The 18,726-nt window shown below is 41.0% G+C and overlaps 1 pseudogene; it reads right to left on the bottom strand.

Annotated features, from left to right (window-relative positions):
* Positions 1-1,226: 1,226 nt before the first annotated feature.
* On the bottom strand, positions 1,227-3,336 carry LOC125171735 (E3 ubiquitin-protein ligase RNFT1-like; annotated as a pseudogene).
* Positions 3,337-18,726: the final 15,390 nt, after the last annotated feature.

Raw genomic sequence — 18,726 nt, 5'->3', positions numbered from 1 at the left:
CCTTTTTGATCAGCTCATTAGCTGTTGTTATTTCCTGGAGATTCTTCTGAGGGGAGTTCTTCCGCTTGGTCATTTTGGATAGTCCCTGGAGTGGTGCGGACCTGCAGGGCACTTCCCCTGTGCTGTAGTGTATAACTGGAGTTGGTGGGCGGGGCCGCAGTCAGACCTGATGTCTGTCCCCAGCCCACCGCTGGGGCCACGGTGAGACTGGTGTGTGCCTTCTCTTCCCCTCTCCTAGGGGCGGGATTCACTGTGGGGTGGTGTGGCTCGTCTGGGCTACTTGCACCGTGCCAGGCTTGTGATGCTGGGGATCTGGCGTATTAGCTGGGGTGGGTAGGCAAGGTGCTCGGGGGCAGGAGGGGCAGGCTTAGATCGCTTCTCCTTAGGTGATCCACTTCAGGAGGGGCCCTGTGGCAGCGGGAGGGAGTCAGATCCGCTGCCGGAGGTTTGGCTCCGCCGAAGCGCAGAGTTGGGTGTTTGCGCGGAGCGAGCAAGTTCCCCGGCAGGAACAGGTTCTCTTTGGGATTTCGGCTGGGGGATGGGCGGGGGAGATGGCGCTGGCGAGCGCCTTTGTTCCCCACCAAACTGAGCTCTGTTGTCAGGGGGCTCAGCAGCTCTCCCTCCCTTTGTCCTCCAGCCTTCCCGCTTTCCGAGCAGAGCTGTTAACTTATGACCTCCCAGACGCTAAGTCGCGCTTGTTGTGGGAACACAGTCCGTCAGGCCCCTCCGCTTTTGCAAGCCAGACTCGGTGGCTGTGCTTGGCCGGCGAGCCGCCCCTCCGCCCCGGCTCCCTCCCGCCAGTCCGTGGAGCGCGCACCGCCTCGCCGCCCTTCCTACCCTCTTCCGTGGGCCTCTCGTCTGCGTTTGGCTCCGGCGACTCCGTTCTGCTAATCCTCTGGCGGTTTTCTGGGTTATTTAGGCAGATGTAGATGGAATCTAAGTGATCAGCAGGACGTGCGGTGAGCCCAGCGTCCTCCTAAGCCGCCATCTTGCCCGACATCCCAATATGTTGTAGTCTTAATAGTTTATAGGACTTAACTATATTTGTTTCTGTCTCTCTTTTTTAAATGTTTATTTTTGAGAGAGAGGGGGACAGAGGATCTGAAGTGGGATCTAAATTGACAGCGACTCTAATGTGGGGCTCGAACCCATGAACTATGAGATCATGTCCTGAACCGAAGTTGGATGCTCAACTGACTGACCCACCCAGGCACCCCTGGACTTACTTATATTTGAAGGTGTGATGAAGTATCCCCATCTTGCCATTTGGTTACATGGTCTGCAATCACAGTTCTGACCAGTGGACATTCTCTTGGTGAAACCATGAGGTAATGTACTCTTGAGAAAATATATGTTGACAGATGGGAAAAATAATCTCAAGAAATTCTGCTTGACATATTGATCAAATATCATCTGAACAAGTCACTCTATAGCTTGGTCATGTAAAAAGTATTACAAAACCTGTCTGAAAGTCCTCAGATTTCCAAAAGGAATCCAAAATTTTAAAAGGAAGTAAAATAAGCTGGTAATATCCCAAGAATCTAGTTATATTACCAAACTCCCTGTAGCTAATGAGGTAATGAAACCAAACTGATATGGAACAAAATTCATTTATACTGACACAATTCTTCTAAGAATGTATACCAGTAAGCCTTGGATTTAAAAGGCTTCATGAAAGAGGGTACCCAATAAAGTAAGGCATTTTGAGCCAATGAAGAAGACTTTCAGAATGAAGACTATAATTCCAATAATCCAAAGTACTTCCAGAAGCTTGGATGACCCAAAGTAGTATTTACAAAGATTAAGTTGTAATAAAGTGACTGAAAAATGAAAGAGAACAAAAGATTCTGCCAAGAATACCAAGTATACTGAATTTTGGGGCACTTTTTCTTAGAAAAGCCCAATTTACAGTACTTTTGTTGACATACATAAAAGTTGTTAGAAGCCCAGTTCCAAGAGAAATTACATATATTTCTGAAGCTTGGATTTTCAGCACATTCTTTAGACCTGTAGTTTATCTGGATGTGAGAATCTCCAGAATGAAGGCAGGGCCCTTCTGTCCATCTTATTGCAGGAGCACTTTAGGAGATTGATGCTGCTGCAATGTCCACAGTTCATGGAGGTGGCATGGTCCTTGAGTATTTTTTCTCTCCTCCACATTCCTTTGCATAGGGATTGTGTTTCCTCTAATGACGATGAGTGGGTGGAAATCTCACAGGGTGTCAGGGACAATGGGAGACCGTCCTATCTCTATAGTCAGGGTTCCTCATCCTCAAACCCAACCACAACTAACTTTGTTAGCCCCAGTGGCAGCAACAAAGCTAGATTTTAATGGGATTTTGTGTTCAGATATATTTTCAAAATTGTCTTTTAAAATTTGGGGCTCAATAGCTTTCATACAGCCTTCCTCGTTAGGCTCCCAAATTGGCTTGCAAATTGGCCAATTATTTCATGAGCTCTTTTTTTTTTTAAGTTTATTTATTTTGAGGTGGGGAGGGGCAGTGAGAGGGAGAAAGAGAATCCCAAACAGGGTCCATGCTGCCAACGCAGAGCCTGATGTGGGGCTCAAACTCACAAATTGCGAGATCATGACCTGAGCCGAAATGAAGAATGGGACACTTAACCGACTGAGCCACCCAGGTGCCTCACTTGAGCTCACTTCTTAAAATACTTTGCCTGAGATACAAAATAAAAGCCCACAATTCTTCTCTTGCCAACCACTTCCCCCAGAGTTACAGTGTCAATGGGCATATGTTCTGCCTTCCAAGTTATCCCAGGCAAGTTTACCACGTTTTGCCCCTGTGTAATTTGGGTGTCCATCTTTACAGCTCTGTCATAGATTCATTTATAAGTCTTGACATCAAATAGTGTAAGTCCTTCGGATTTTTTCTTTTCCAAAGTTGCTTTGACTCTTCTATGTTCTCTGCAGCTCTATATGCCTTTGAATAATCTTTTCAGTTGCTACAAAAAAAGCCTGCTGGGATCAGGGGAAGTAAGGGTCCAGGAAGGAGAGTTGGTGGAGCAGGGCTGTCACCAAGCAGTCTTCCTGAAACATTGGCATGGTGGACAAGTCCGAGCTTGAGGGGAATCTGCTGATAGGGTCCACAAAGGAGAACTCCACTCCCATGGAGGTCTGTGGAAGGCTGTGATCTGGTCCTCGTGGTTGCTTCTGTGAGTTTGCAGTTGGGTATCTGGTCATGGGTTGCTGTGGGTCAGCAGGACAGGCAGATGGGAAGAACAGCTGGATCCGGAGGCAGAGGAAGGTGTAGAGTGGGGAAGAACAAGCACAGACTGGCACTTGCTTCTCTGCATCTTACTCTACTCACCTGTAACCATGATGACCTTCAGAGCATAAGGGCTGACTCCTTCGTTTCATTTTCCAAATCATGTGCAAGTTTCTAACCCAGAACCAAGTAGGGAAGATGAAAAAATGTAGTTCCAACTTAGACTGAGACAAAATAAAACTTCTTTGACTGCTCTTTCTGTGTCACCATCTTCATCCACCCAGCCACCAGCTCCTGTTGATTCTACATTGTTATTTCTGCATTATAAACCATTCCCTTCTTCTTTAGTTCAATCCCTCATACATCTTAAGTCTGGATTACTGTAATAACCTCCTAACTTGCAGTTACATTAAATGTGGTCATGTAGGTTGTGCATTGCACAACTTTGAGTGCCATTCATAGACCACATTTGATGGTCCTCCCTCTAGTTGTGCAGGGTACATCAGGCAGAACCGGACACAGTTCCATCTCAGGTCTAGCCTCACTTAGTCCCTTTAGCAGTACGGGTCATCCTTTTAAAAGGCAAAATGGACTCTAGCATTCTCCTGCTTAAAATTGTTGTCCTCACATGACCTTCAAGGTGAAATTCAAATTCCTTAGCATAGCATACAATCCATTCATGATTAGCAGATGAGCCTAGGCTCTGGAATCAGAATTTCTAAGTTGGAATTTTATTTTAGCCACTTCTACAATATATGACCTTGGGCAAGTTACTTAATTTAAAATTTTAATTTTAATTTTTCTGTTTGTGAAACGGGGGGAGGAAGGTAAGAATAGCCTTTCATCATCAACTTTTGTCAGCATTGATTGAGATGTAAAGATGTAATGTTCCTTCTGTAGTGCTCTCACCATTGACTGTGCCCACCCCAACTCTATGCTTCATCTGAACTGAACTCCTGTACTACTGGTTCTACTCGTTGTGACCCATCTGCCTCTGTGCCTTTACACTTGCCTGAATCACCCTAGCTAGAACCTGCTCATTGTCCAGGACTCAGTGACTCATCACTTCCTCCTAGAAGCCTTCTCTGTTTCCCTCAGCCTCAGTGTGACTGTTTCCATGGGCTGTCTCAGTGTCAGTACTTGATTATACCACAGTGGATTCTCTTTTTCTGTCTCCCCCACTATAAACTGTACACTGTCTACCCTGCTAGACCATAAACTCTAGACCATGTTTTCCTTGAGGGTAAGAACTGTTTTACTTATCTTTGTACCTTAGCTCCTAATGTAGCAGAGACTAAGTTTTTAAGAATGTTAGCAGCTTCTCAAAATGTTTATTGAATTAATGAATGGTGAATGATGAGGGCTCTAACAGGTATTGTTATACTTTATGGAGAAGCATAAAGATGATGAAGGGAATATTTTGGGACAATTCATACTAGCACAAATTTTAGAATTCTGAAATTTGTTGATTTGGTAGATTTAAAAGTATGTTACTGTTAAGAATGGAATTAAAAAGAATGAAGATTTTTTTCTTTCTTTTTTTTTTTTTTTCTGAGAGAGAATGAGAGAGCACACATGCGAGTAGGGCAGGGGCAGAAGGAGAGGGAGAGAGAGTCTTAGGCTGCACGCCCAGCTCAGAGCCAGACAGAGGACTCCATCTCATGACCATGAGATCATTACCTGAGAAGAGATCAATTAACTGACTGATCTACCCAGGTGCTCCCAAAATGGAACATTTTTTAACAGAAAGAATGACTAAGCACATTTTTTTGTTAAGGAATTGTTTACTACCATTTGCTCAATATCCATTACTTTAAGACCTCTTACAAAGATATTATGGAAACCCACAACTATATGGTCAATTCATCTTTTTAAAAAAAATTTTTTTAATGTTTATTTTTGAGAGAGAGACAAAGTGTGAGTGGGGGGGGAGGGCACAGAGAGAGGGAGACACAGAATCAGAAGCAGGCTCCAGGCTCTGAGTTGTCAGCACAGAGCCTGATGCAGGGCTCGAACCCACGAACTGTGAGATCATGACCTGAGCCGAAGTCAGATGCTAAACCAGCTGAGCCACCCAGGCACCCCGGTCAATTAATCTTTGATAAAGCAAGAAGAATATCTAGTGGGAAAAAGATAGTCTCTTCAACAAATGATATTGGGAAAACTGGACAGTAAAATGCAAAAGAATGAAACTGGACCACTTTCTTAAACCATACACAAAAATCAAAGTGGATGAAAGACCTAAATGTGAGACCTAAAACCATAAAAAAAATCCTATCCTAGGGAAGGACACAGGCAATAACCTCTCTGACACTGACCATAGCAATTTCTTTCTAGATATGTCTCTCTTTTTTTTTTTGATGTTTTTTTTATTTTTGAGAGAGAGAGAGAGGGAAAGAACACAAGTTGGGAGGGGCAGAGAGAGACACAATCTAAAGCAGGCTCCAGGGTCTGAGCTGTCAGTGCAGAGTCTGAGGCGGGGATCGAACTCATAAACTGTGAGATCATGACCTGAGCTGAAGTCAGACGCTTAACCAACTGAGCCACCCAGGCGCCCCTCTAGATATGTCTCTTGAGGCAAGGGAAAAAAAAGCAAAAATAAACTATTGGGACTTCATCAAAATGAAAAGCTTTTGCACAGTGAAGGAAACAATCAACAAAACTAAAAGGCAACCTATGGAATGGGAGAAGATATTTGCAAATGACCTATCTGATAAAGTGTTAGTATCCAAAGAATATAAAGAACTTTTAAAACTCAGCACCCAAAACAAATAATCCAATTAAAATATAGGGAGAAGACACGGATAGACACTTTTCCAAAGAAGACCTCCAGCTGGCCAACAGACACATGAAGAGATGCTCAACATCACTGATCATCTGGGAAATATAAATGAAAACTACAATGAGATATTCCCTCAAATCTGTCAGAATGGCTAAAAATCAACAACACAAACAAAAGGTGTTGGTGAGAATGTGGAACCTTCTCGTACTGTTGGTGGGAATGCAAACTGGTGTAGCCATTGTGGAAAACCATATGATGTTTCCTCAAAAAGTTAAAAATGGATCTACCCTATGATCCAACAATCACACTTCTGGGTATTAACTCAATACAAAATCACTAATTCAAAGGGATGCACCCTGATGTTTATAGCAGCATTATCTGCAACAGCCAAATTATGGAAGCAGCCCAATTGTCCATTGATTGATGAATGGATAAAGAAGATGTGGTACATTTATACAGTAGAATATTACCCAGCCATCAAAAAGAATGAAATCTTGCCATTTGCAACAACATGGATGGAACTAGACAGCATTATACTAAGCGAAAGAAGTCAGAGAAAGGCAAATACTATATGATTTCACTTATGTGGAGTATAAGAAACAAAACAAATGAGCAAAGGGGAAAAAAGGGAGAGGCAAACCAAGAAACAGACTCAACTATAGAGAACAAACTGATGGTGACCAAAGGGGAGGTGGATGGGGGGGGGGGGATGGGTGAAATCGGTGATGGGGATTAGGAGTACACTTGTGATGACCACTGAGTGTTGTATGGAAGTGTCGAAATACTATATTGTACACCTGAAACTAATATTCCCCTTTATGTTAACTAACTGGAATTTAAATAACTTAAAAATATCAAATAATGCATTAAAAGTTTTAAAGTTCTTTAAAGAATGTTTTGTTTACCAGTGCTTAACTGTATTACCTAAAAACATAAAGTAGCTATCCTTGGCAGATTGTGGATCAAAATTCTGGGAACTGTTTATTTTAAAATGTCTGTATCAGTTCAGTCATTTAACCCTGCACCTTGCCTCAGTCAGCAGTTTATACCTGATATTTCTGATGGCAATCTTTTAATAAAGAGAACAAGTAATTACCCTGAGTTTTTCTTCAAAATTTTAAAGTTCTGTGTACTGAATATGCTCAAAATAAAGCACATCTGTTAAGGATTTTTTTTTTTTTTGATAAAAAAGTGAAGGGCAAGGGGGCATTAACTGGACAAGACTCTGGGTCTCTCCCAGACATGTCATTAGATCTGGTAATAAAGTGATTATTGTGTTTGAATGCAGGTCTGTCATTTCCTGCCCTCACCCCCTCGAGATGATGTCAGCAGTTGTTTAAAGAAATTTAATTGTCCCTCTTGTACTTGGAATTAAAATGAAACATGAACTATTTTCTCCTTAAAAAAAAAAGAAAATTTCAGATTCCTGGATTAATAATTATGAAGTGTCTTAAAGTTTGAAATAAAAATGTCAGTGCACAGACTAAATATCAGAGGATATTAAATCCAAGCACTTATGTGGGCTATAGATGTTGACCTTTTCCAAAAGCCTGTCCCTTCTTCAAATAAGTTCTTGCTTTGATATGAGGAAAAGTTTTAATAAATACGGAAATGATCATTCTCAACCTCAGTATCACGCTGTGTTAGGCTTATGATTCTAACTGCTATGTGACGCATCACAATTGTAAGATTAAGAAGAGTGACTTGCTTAAATGTTTTTGCATCTTACAAATGAATAAGAATATGAAAATCTCACCAAAGAAATGAGCAGAGGGCATACCAAAGGAGTCCGAACAGAAAAAAATAAAAATGTCCAATGGAAAGATTTTAGCCTTCCTAGTAACAAAATGCAAACGAGCACAATAATGAGATACCATCTTAACCTATCACAACAGCAAGGGGAGTGAAGAAGTGTGCACTTTCATCCATTGCTGTTGGGAGTGTAAATCTATAGTCTTCTCTGCAGTTTGATAGTATGTGTGAAAGATTTTAAAGATGCTTTTAGCTTTGACTTGGGAATCCCACTTCTAGGAATTTGTTCTAAGAAAATAATAGGACAAATGCAGAAAGGTAAAAATTTAAGCATAGTTATCACAGCCTTGTTTTTGAAATGGCACTGAGTAGGTAACCTGCTTTTGCCTGGTTTCTGTGTTGGGGGACAGCCACTTCTGGAATACTTCCAGCCCCTCTTCCACCGCAGACCCCTCCCCAGGGGAAAAGGAGCAGCTTGTTTGGTTGTGGTCAGGGCTCTGTTCCCACTGTTCTCACACTTTGCATCATTCTACCTGCAGAGCATGTGCCCTCACTGGCTTCCTGCCAAGTGCCGCTTTTATGGGGAAGGCCTCCTGACTGGGGAAGCCTGCGGTTTTCCACCTCTACCTGTGTCTGTCTAGGAAACTGTTTAACTCCAGATACCCTGTTAGGAGTCTCATGGGGCTGCACACCTGATCTGTGTCCTCTATCCAACTTTGATAAAAAATAAGGCTGATAGTTTGATTTCTATCTGTCTGACTCCTCTCTGCTGGTCAGTTGGTATTGAACCAGGGCTTCCTGACACCCTCAAGAAATAACAAAATAGATGGGGCGCCTGGGTGGCGCAGTCGGTTTAGCGTCTGACTTCAGCCAGGTCACGATCTCACGGTCTGTGAATTCGAGCCCCGCGTCGGGCTCTGGGCTGATGGCTCAGAGCCTGGAGCCTGCTTCCGATTCTGTGTCTCCCTCTCTCTCTGCCCCTCCCCCGTTCATGCTCTCTCTCTCTGTCCCAAAAATAAATAAAAGTTGAAAAAAAATTTTTAAAAAAAAGAAATAACAAAATAGAATTTGGATACCCCGAAACATGGGATTGATTAAAAGGATATGGCTGTAAAATTGGATATGATGCAATTCAAAATGATTCTGTTAAGGTATATATTGATAAATGAAAAGAAGATCCTAATATATCCTTTTTGCATATGAGCACACTTACTGTATATGTATGTAGTCGGCTCTTTTCCCCTCTCTCTTTCTGCATCTATATTTTCTAAAGCTTCTTTAACTACATAAAGATAGGTCGTTTTTTTGCCTCTGTATAGGCTGTAGTTACGGCTGTGTTTACTATGTCTGTGGTGGCTGGAGTGTCCTTTCCCTTATGTTTTTGTTTCACAGGCAGTTTCCCTGATGGGGTGAGCAGGGTCTTGGGCACAGGCAGGAAATATGGAATTAGGTGGGCTTTTCCCAGTTGGACACCTTCATTACATAACTTCTCCTAGGATATCTGGCCCCTGGTTATGTGGCTACTGACTTCATCCTCTCTACAGAGCCTCACCTGGTCGGAAAGGAGCTCACCCTTGGGCCCATATGAGGTAATTGTCATCTTGTTCCTCTACTGCCCTATTCAGTCTCCTGCTCAGGAAGTTGGAGCTGCTGTCTGAGGACCAGTGCCTCAGTCATTCTCATGCTATTGAGGGCTGGGAGAATTTTCCCACTCAATAGAATTAAACTGTAGACGGTAGTTAGTCCAGGGTGAGCTGATGCAGTTACCTCTAATTCATGGAGATGCCAAAAGCATCATTATTTGCAATGGCTCCTGGGAAATGGAATTTTCCAAATAAGTGAAGTTTCTAGATAGCAATACTACTTTAAGAGCCTATACTACTTTTCTTAATCTTTTTTTTTTTTTTTTTAAGTTTATCCTAAGAGAAAGGGAGAGAGAGAGAGAGCATGTAGGGGAGAGGCAGAGAGAGAGAGAGAGAGAGAGAGAGAGAGAGAGAGAGAGAGAGAATCCCAAGCACACTCCACACTGTCAGCAAAGAGCTGACGCAGGGCTCAAACCCACAAAGCATGAGATCATAACCTGAGCCAAAACCAAGAGTCAGATGCTTAACTGACTGAGCTACCCAGGCACCCCTCTTAATCATTTTTAATGGAAATCTTACTGAAGGGGTTTCAATTTATTTTCATAAACATTCAATATTTTCTTGATGACTCAGTCTCATCCTTTTAAAAAAACGTATTTTGTGCCTTAGAATGGTGATATTCTCTGACTACACTACACCAATGCAGTTCTGAAGAGCAGCTCCTGGTTGTACCTTCACAGTCACAGGTTTTTTAGATGGTCGGCCTACGGCCCCTGCCAAAAAGTGTTCCATGCAATCATCTGCGTGCTCTGGTTGGAACCTTGCTTTGTTGAATTAGCAAAAGATTGGGAAAGGCCTGATTAGCATTAAGATTTAGCATCTTGTAACAGACGCGTTTGTGCTGCAGTGAGGCCATTTTCATTTGGTTCTGGGTTTGCTGTTGGGTTTCAGCCACTGTGGTTAAAGTGGTCAGCAATCAGAACTAGGGCTGAAGGGGCCATTCTTGTATTTTGTAACAAGATTTCCCTTCACTCTTTTGACAACTGAATTAAAATTCACATTTTCCTTTACAAACAAGCTTCCTCATAGGTTAATGATCACTTACATTATAATTGTAGGAACTGTGGTTCAAACAAATGAAGTCAATTAAAAAATTTTTTTTTTCAATGTTTATTTATTTTTGAGAGACACAGAGACAGAGTGAGAGTAGGGAAGGGCAGAGAGAGAGGGAGACACAGAATTCAAGCCAGGCTCCAGGCTCTGAGCTGTCAGCACAGAGCCTGACACGGGGCTGGAACCTACACAGGGTGAGATCATGACCTGAGCCGAAGTTGGACGCCCAACCGACTGAGCCACCCAGGCGCCCCTGAAGTCAATTTTCTAACTTCAATTATAATAAAATTGAAATGTTTATGAACTTCAGGATCTGTTCCTGAGGCTTTAAGGCTGGAAATCACAAGCTATTTCTAAGAGAATTCTGAGGAGACCATTGAATGATCATTGTTCATCCATTTTAACTCTATTCAACTTCATTAAGCAATTGATTCTTTTATTGATTTTCCATCACCTAAAGTATAAAGTGCATTTCTTTAACATTCTATCAGTTAGGCTGCCTAAAAACTACCCAAAACATAGTGGTTTAAAAGGAAAGTTTTAAAATGTTTTATGATTCTATAGCTCAGTGGGCAATTCTCTCGGTCTGAGTCAGTTTGGCTAGAGCTAGATGGTTTGGGTTTTCCTCATGTGTCTGGGATGACTGAGATGACTGGGGCCTCTCTCCATGAGGTCTTTTCTCTCCCAGGGGTTAGCCCAGGTGTGTCATACAGTGGCAGAATGGCTTCCAGCAGCAAGAGAGGGCAAACCCCAAAGCACGGTAATTTTCAAGCCTCTGCCTATGTTATATTTATTAATGTCCCATTGGCCAAACTAAATCCCATTGGCTCTAGTGCATGCATACAAAGAGGTGTGATTTATGGGGGTCATTACTGTAATAATCTATCACAGCATGTTCCAAACTGTCATTCTAACCCTGCAGTTCCCACAATGTGGCTGAGGTGCCCCAGAACACCACAGTGAATTCACAGGGGGTGTTGTGGGACATTTAAAAATATCAAAATATCAAATATCAAAATTATCAAATGATAAAAATATCATAATTATACTCTTTGACTCTAGGACATCGTGCAAACTATGAACTTTATGTCTGCCACAGTGTCAATGTCATACATTTCTTTTGGTGCTGTTGTATCTTTGCAAAGCTAGGTTTTTGGTGGTTGCTGTGATAAAAAGCAACTACTACATGAAAATCACTGTGGAACGGGGAGTGAGGGTGGTGCCCAATTTGATTCCAAGATTGTAGAAGTGATACAGTGCCCAGCAGATGCATATATTTCATTATTAAGTTAATAATTAAGTTATTTAAGGATGAAACATTAAAAAAATATATGTGTGTATTTCAAATGTAATTAGGTTGTGAGGACACACATACTTACAAATTGTTTGGACCTAACTGTGTAGAAAATGAAATTAAGGATTTCTTTTGGTTTAGGGGCATTGTGAAAAAATTAACAAGATGCTAAGGATACTGTGAGCCAAGAGAGGTTGGGAACTACTGCACTAACCTCATTTTCTACTTCTTATAAAAGAAGGAAGTCAAGAAGGAAAGCTCATTTGGGGAAAAGTTGAATGGATTCAGTTGTGGAGATGCTGAGTCTGAGGGCCTAGTGGGCCATTCAGGGAAAGGGATAGAGCTGGGACCCAGGCAGGAGGTTTAGAGCAGAGCCGATTTCATCCCTGTATAGTCATGTGCAGGCTCTCTTTCTAAGTGCTTTGGATATTGTATAAACTCAAGAATTAATTGCAAAATAATAAGATAGAGTTGTTGAAAGGGAAGGAACCTAAAAACCCAAACTTGAAACCAATCTGCAAAACAAATGTTCTTGGCTTAATATTTTTGCAAATGTTAAATGGGTATATTTTCATTTCCTTCTTACATCATGTTTTATTGCAAAAGGTTCTATGGGAGAGCCATGAGGTTTACTGTCCTAGAGAAAGAGAAGGTGAACTCTTGACTTCTGAGCCATGTGTGCATATAGGGGGTTTGCTTAATTATCTTATTTCCCATTTAGCACATCACTAGCTGAGCCCAGAAAATTCAGATCATAGAGGGCTATCCATTGTATAGAGAAGACACCCTTATATACACTTAAGGCTTCACGAGGTTAGCATCAAGAAGTAGGAGGATATATGGGGCGCCCGGGTGGCTCAGTTGGTTGAGCGTCCGACTTTGGCTTAGGTCATGATCTTGCGGTCTGTGAGTTCGAGCCCCACGTCAGGCTCTGTGCTGACAGCTCGGAGCCTGGAGCCTGCTTCGGATTCTGTGTCTCCCTCTCTCTCTGCCCTTCGCCCACTCATGCTCTGTCTCTCTCTGTCTCAGAAATAAATAAACATTAAAAAAAAAAAGAAGTAGGAGGCTATGATGTTAGGAAAGTAAAAACTTCCCCCACCTCCACATACCTTTCTTGGCCAAGGAGATTGTGGAAAGAAATAGAAGTAGAAGATAGTGATATGTGTCTTGTAATTTTCCCCCATGGCTTGGAAAGAAGTTGTATTACAAAAATAAGAGTAATAGTAAGAACAAAGAGGGGAGATGTTGCCCATTTCCAAGTTGGGGGCCCTGGAAAGCTCATTTTTGTTCTGCTCACCTGTACCAACTTGGGAGTATGACCACAACAACTTGGCTATGCACCACAAACAGAAGGAGATCCTATGGCTTTGTTTTCCTATGCTTCCTCCAAGTCCCATGTTTTGTAGATGATGTGACAAGAGCCAGAAGGCCTTCTGAGGCACCATCTGCCCACCCTGCCCTGACAAGGCAGATGGAATGCCAGGCCAGTAGACTTGGTGAGGACCAGAGTAGTCACTCCACAGTCTATAGCCAACATAGTAGGGATAAGGCTGAGACATACAGAGGTGTTATTTGGTCCTGACCAAGCAAGGTGCACCCAGTGAATAATGGCTGATGTCTTGAGACCAGTAGTAACTTCCCAATGCATGCCAATGACGTCCATGAAGATAGGAGGCTCTTTCTCTCAAAGTCATGAGGACCCATCAATGCCCTTCTCCTCAGATATCCAGATATCATCTTAAGGAGAGAAGCAGGGGAGGGAGGCAGGTGCCTGAGGGCCAGCATTGACTACATACTTTTCTAGGCCCAGTGCAAAATGAAAATACAAGTCCCTTGTTCAAAAATTAAGAATCTTAAGACTGTGACAGAGCATTAAACCAGCTGTGGGGGCTTTCTAAGTGTAGGACTATGTGCAACTGCACAGGTCTCAGACCTATGAAGCTGGTCCTGCTGAGAGCCTGAACATACTTTTCCCCTAGAGATTCTCAACACTGCCTAAAGGGATCATTTAAATTATCAGATTGGATTAAATTTAAATTGCATTGGACATATAGTTAATTCTTTCCCCATTAACCAGAGAGTGAATGGGAACCTGAGAGAAATGCCAGATTAGTTTATGGACAATCAAGACATTACTGATTTGGGTTGAGTTATATTTGTGGTCCTTTTGTAAAGACATAGTTTTCTCTTCTATAGGAGAAGAGCTGCTGATTAGAGAGGTTAGGGGATTGTTCAAGGTCACCAAGGTAGTTAGTGGTGAAATTGAGGTTTCACCTAGGTATGATTCCAAAACTCAGACATTTTTTTACTTTTCTGATGCAGATAATGGTAAAGTCAAAGGTAAATCTGAGAGATTGAGCTTTAAAGTGCAATTTCTTTTAAAATGTGCTTATTTTTATAAGTGCATGAAGAGTATGCATTGTCACCAATAGGAATGATACTGTCTCCTAGAGAATACTTTGGAAAGTTGGGGGTATTTTGGTTGTCTGAGGGGATACTGGGGATTTTATGGACAAAGGTTAGGGATATTAGAAAGTTGCAATTTGCAGGGCAGTCCTACACAAGGAAGAATTGTTTGATGTTCTACATAACTTTTAGTTGCCTCATCAGTTGTTTGGGTAGGTAAAAACTTGTTATAATTATGAGTTTAGAGCCTAATAACATTTTATGTAAACTCATAATATATTTTGCATGGTTTAAAAATAGGGTGCATTTTCCAAAACTAAAATAATTGTAAATTGAAGGAAGAGTATACTTGATTTATTTCAAGCTTTACCAAGTTGTTCCCCATTTTGGAAAACCACATTGCCTAGTGGCCGTGCTACTTTCAGCATTCGGATCATCAGTACAATAGACCTTAATCAATTTGGTAGTAGATGTCAAATTTCCATGGATTCCACACGTAGATGATTGACTACATTAGTCTTCTGGTGTGGCTGTGTTTGAGCATATTGGCATATACATTATTTTATTATAAATTCTATTTTTTTCCTCCTTTGTGTTATAGTCAAAGCATTTTTTTTTTTCTGTTCAAAAGTTATAAGTGTAGGTAGGTTACAATTTTGTATGGATTTCATTTTAGGACTATATATGGGCATTGAAAAATATTTTCTATAGAAAGGAGTGAGTCTAGCAGTTTGAGAACCACTGAGGTCAGAGACACTAGTATTTGGAATCAGTAAAAAGCAGAGTTCTTTTTGCAAGAAAACCTTACAGTAATTGACTTTCCCTGAAGGGCTTACTGGCCGTGAGGGAAATAGTACTGGGCCTGATGTGAAAGAGGTATTAAATCTTTCAAGAGACTATATTCTGTGTGTTAGGCACAGAATCAAGATACCTGACCTAATTTACCCAAGGAGTAGGGTTTTACAGGTAACCTCCTTTTTTTTTTTAAGTTAATTTTTGTCTTCTTGGCTGGACAAAGTTGTACTTTTCATTTGAGGGGGTGACCTTGGAAGGAAAAAAGAGAAAATTTTTTTTGATTCAGGCTTATATTTTTCCTCTTAGGAAAAATATCTCTTTGAAGGTAAAATAACTGTGTGAGACATTCACATTGCAACTCAAAAGTTTCCGTGTTACTAATTGTTATGAGAAGGCTGGCATTAGGGGGGCTTTGGGTAAAATGTCCCAATCTGATGAGTTTCTTGCACTACCATGTTCCTTACGTAACTCCAGGATTCTGTCCTTTTTGTGGGAGGGATGTCCTACTGCCTATTATTAACAATGTTATTGTTGCCAGTTAATCATATAAAATTGTTGATGAAAAGGTCAAAAGCTATACTTTGAGTCCAAGAGAGTAAGTTCTTTGTTCTAGACACTCAGGGTAACGCCATGTAGTGACGTCTATTATGGTCCTTAGGGAAAAATCTTCCTCTCCCTCCTTTGGATCCTCTTTCTTCTGGAATCTTCCCCCTCTCCCACTGCTTTCCTGCATGGAACAGTGCTTTCCCCAGGGACTTGCCTTGGTCTGGTCAGTCTCTGTCTGGTCTGGGTGAATGGTCATCTAGGATGGAGAGAAGTTGGGACAGGAAAGTGCCTCTGGATATTCCTGGCAGGTATCTACCCATTAGTAGATAATAAACTTAATAAACTTAAGCAGTTTATTGTAATGATTCAGAGCCCAGTCTCTGGAATCAGTCAGCCAGGAGGATTTCCATTCTGGCTCTGCAGTTAATAGTTGTGTGACTTAAATTCTCTGTCTCAGTTTCCTCAGCTACAAAACAAAAACTATAGTAATACCTAATCTGCAGGGTTGTTGTGATGATTAAATGTGTTGCTGTGTGTAAATGGGAAGCAGGGAGGAAGAAAACCTGTTCTACCACATTTGCACATTTAAACAGAAAATGTTTTGTTTGCTGCTATTTCCTACTTGGCGTTTTATTGCAGATTGGTCGAACCCTAAATGACTTCTTTGATTTTTTGGATGGTGGGGCTAGGGGAACAACTGAGTAAATGCAAAGTGGAAAGAGTCATCAGCTTGGGCTTTAGATTCAAGAGTGTCACTCTTTTGCTCAAAACCTACTGAAGTGTCCCCATTTCATTGAAAGTAAAACCCAAAGACTCCATAATGCCTACAAGGTCTTGCATCATCTGGACCCTTGTGACATCTCTGACCTTATCATCAACTGCTTTCCCTGCACTCCAGCCAGCCAGACTGGCCTTCTTGCTATACCTCTGACATGCCAGGTATACTCCTGCTGAGGATCTTTGCTCTAGCTGTGCCCTGTGTCTAAATGTTTTTCTCTTTGACATCAGCATGGCTCACTCCTGCACCTCTTTTAAGTCTTTACTCAAATCTCACTTACTCAATGAGGTCTATCCTGATCATCATATTTAATATCGAAACTTGCCTCTTGCTACTACCCTGGCACTTCCATTCCCTTTACCAAGCTCTATATTTTCCTCATAATCCCATTTATATTCTAATTAACCATATAATTTACTTAGTTATTATATTTATTGTTTCTGATTTGTCTTTTTCTACTAAAATAAAACTTAAAAAAGACAGGGTATTGCCTTCTCACTTGCATCTTTAGAGTCTTTAGTTCTTGGCACATAAGAAGTATGTGCTCAGTAAACATTTATGAAATGAATGTATGATTCACCCATTGAGGCTGAGGACACCCATTGAGGCTGATCTAATCACACCAGGGTTCTCCCAGCAAGTTAGAAGGGAGAATAGCTGTTGAATGGGCAGTTAATATGGATTCTAAAATGCCCAGCTGCACACTGGGGAAAATTGGATTTTGGGCTAACTGAGGAGTATTTGAGACTTTTCCCAAATCTGGTATGCAGATTAAACAGGAACTACATTTTATTTCCTGAACTTGTTGTATTTTTAACAAGAAGAAAAGTAGTGTATTTTTATGAATTGTAGGAAAAAGTGGTAGCACTGAAATGGTGTTAGCCTTGCCAAGATGCCATATTTCTAGGGATGGAGTGATGTAGGAAATGTATAAAGACACATGGTTCCTGGCACAAAGGAAACACTCAGAAAATATCTGAATTTTATCTAGGGCTATTCCTACCTTTAAAAGTAATCAGAGGAATATGTAATAAAATATACTATCTTATCTATTCTTAGCTTATCTATGAGATATCATAGAATCTCACTGTTGGAAAGGATGGGAGTGATGTATATCCTCTTCAGGGTTCTTCACAGATAAGCAAAAAATGAATTAAGCCCAAAGATCAGCACAGATGAGCTAAAATCTGACTTCCTTTACATTTTACTCTTTGGCACTCCAAAACAAATCTATTCACTTTTATACCTGAGATCCTCTCAACTATTCGAAGGAAGCCATTGTGTCTGCTTTCCCACAGGGTAAACATCTTCAGTTTCTTATCTAGCTTAGTTTCGAGAATCTTCAACACCTAGACCACCCTGGTTTGGATGAAATGCAGCTTCACAATGTTGTTTTTAGAAAGTCAGTGGCCAAAGTGGTTCACAGTGCTCCTAACTGAGTCTGATAAAATGAAGTGCAGAGAGACCACTTGCCAAAATGAATAAATATGTAAACAAATACATTAGGTAAGTAATAAGGGGAGGGGAGATATTGACTAACAATGAAAAAGTCAGAGCTAGGTCTACCTCTGTGTACAGCTGGAGATCTAGGGGTTCATATATCATCTGAACTCTGTCTTCATTGCTTGGCTCTGTTTTTCTTTGTGTTTTCTTTGCTTCCAGGAGGGGTCCCCACATATTTCTTCTTAGAAGCTCGAGGTTTACATCCTATCAAATTAGCAATTTCCCTCAGTGCTATGGATAGAATTCTGGAGAAAAACCAACATTTAATAGAAGAGAAAGACACATTGCTGATCTTTCGGAATGTAAATTTCTGTCATAAAGTAAATGATTTCAGAGTACCGTGACTTGCTATATTGGCTTTTAGTGATGTTCTTTTTTAGTGCACTAACGATGCTGCTTTATTTTGTGACTTCCAGAATTCTTCCTGGAATTGACATCAAATTCATGATTTGAAAGTTGTAGAATCTATTCTTTTCAAATTTGGGAAATTAAGATATTGGTTCCCATCTTTTATCTTTTGTTCTTTTTTTAGTTCACACTGAGTTTTTCAGAGATTTACAGTATTTCAACATTTATTGAATACCACACAATGGTACTTTCTCATTCATATTTACAAGTTCTTGGCTTCTGAGACAGGAATCATTTAGGTTAAAAACTTGAATTCCTTTGAATCAACCAGTTAAATCATACTTCTTATACTCTGCCCACCTGCCTTGACTTTCCAGTTCTACATTAAGGAACTTTTTAGTTTGGATCCTTGGTTTTAAGAAACAGAGAGTCAAATCAGGTTAACGTCAGATTATGCAAAAGCTTCATTATGAGGTTACATGTAGCAGTGAGGAAGAAAGGGAGTTCATAAGAACAGAGAAGTGAATTTCATGGAGGCTTGTGTCTGTGGGCAGGTTCTAAGCAGGAGCAATTTGTGGGTCTCCTATCTACAATCACATCAG

The sequence above is a fragment of the Prionailurus viverrinus genome, chromosome C1 (assembly GCF_022837055.1).
Source record: "Prionailurus viverrinus isolate Anna chromosome C1, UM_Priviv_1.0, whole genome shotgun sequence".
NCBI classification, from domain to species: domain Eukaryota; kingdom Metazoa; phylum Chordata; class Mammalia; order Carnivora; family Felidae; genus Prionailurus; species Prionailurus viverrinus.
Note: the sequence above shows the minus strand (reverse complement) of the source record. Positions and strands in the feature narration are given on the sequence as shown.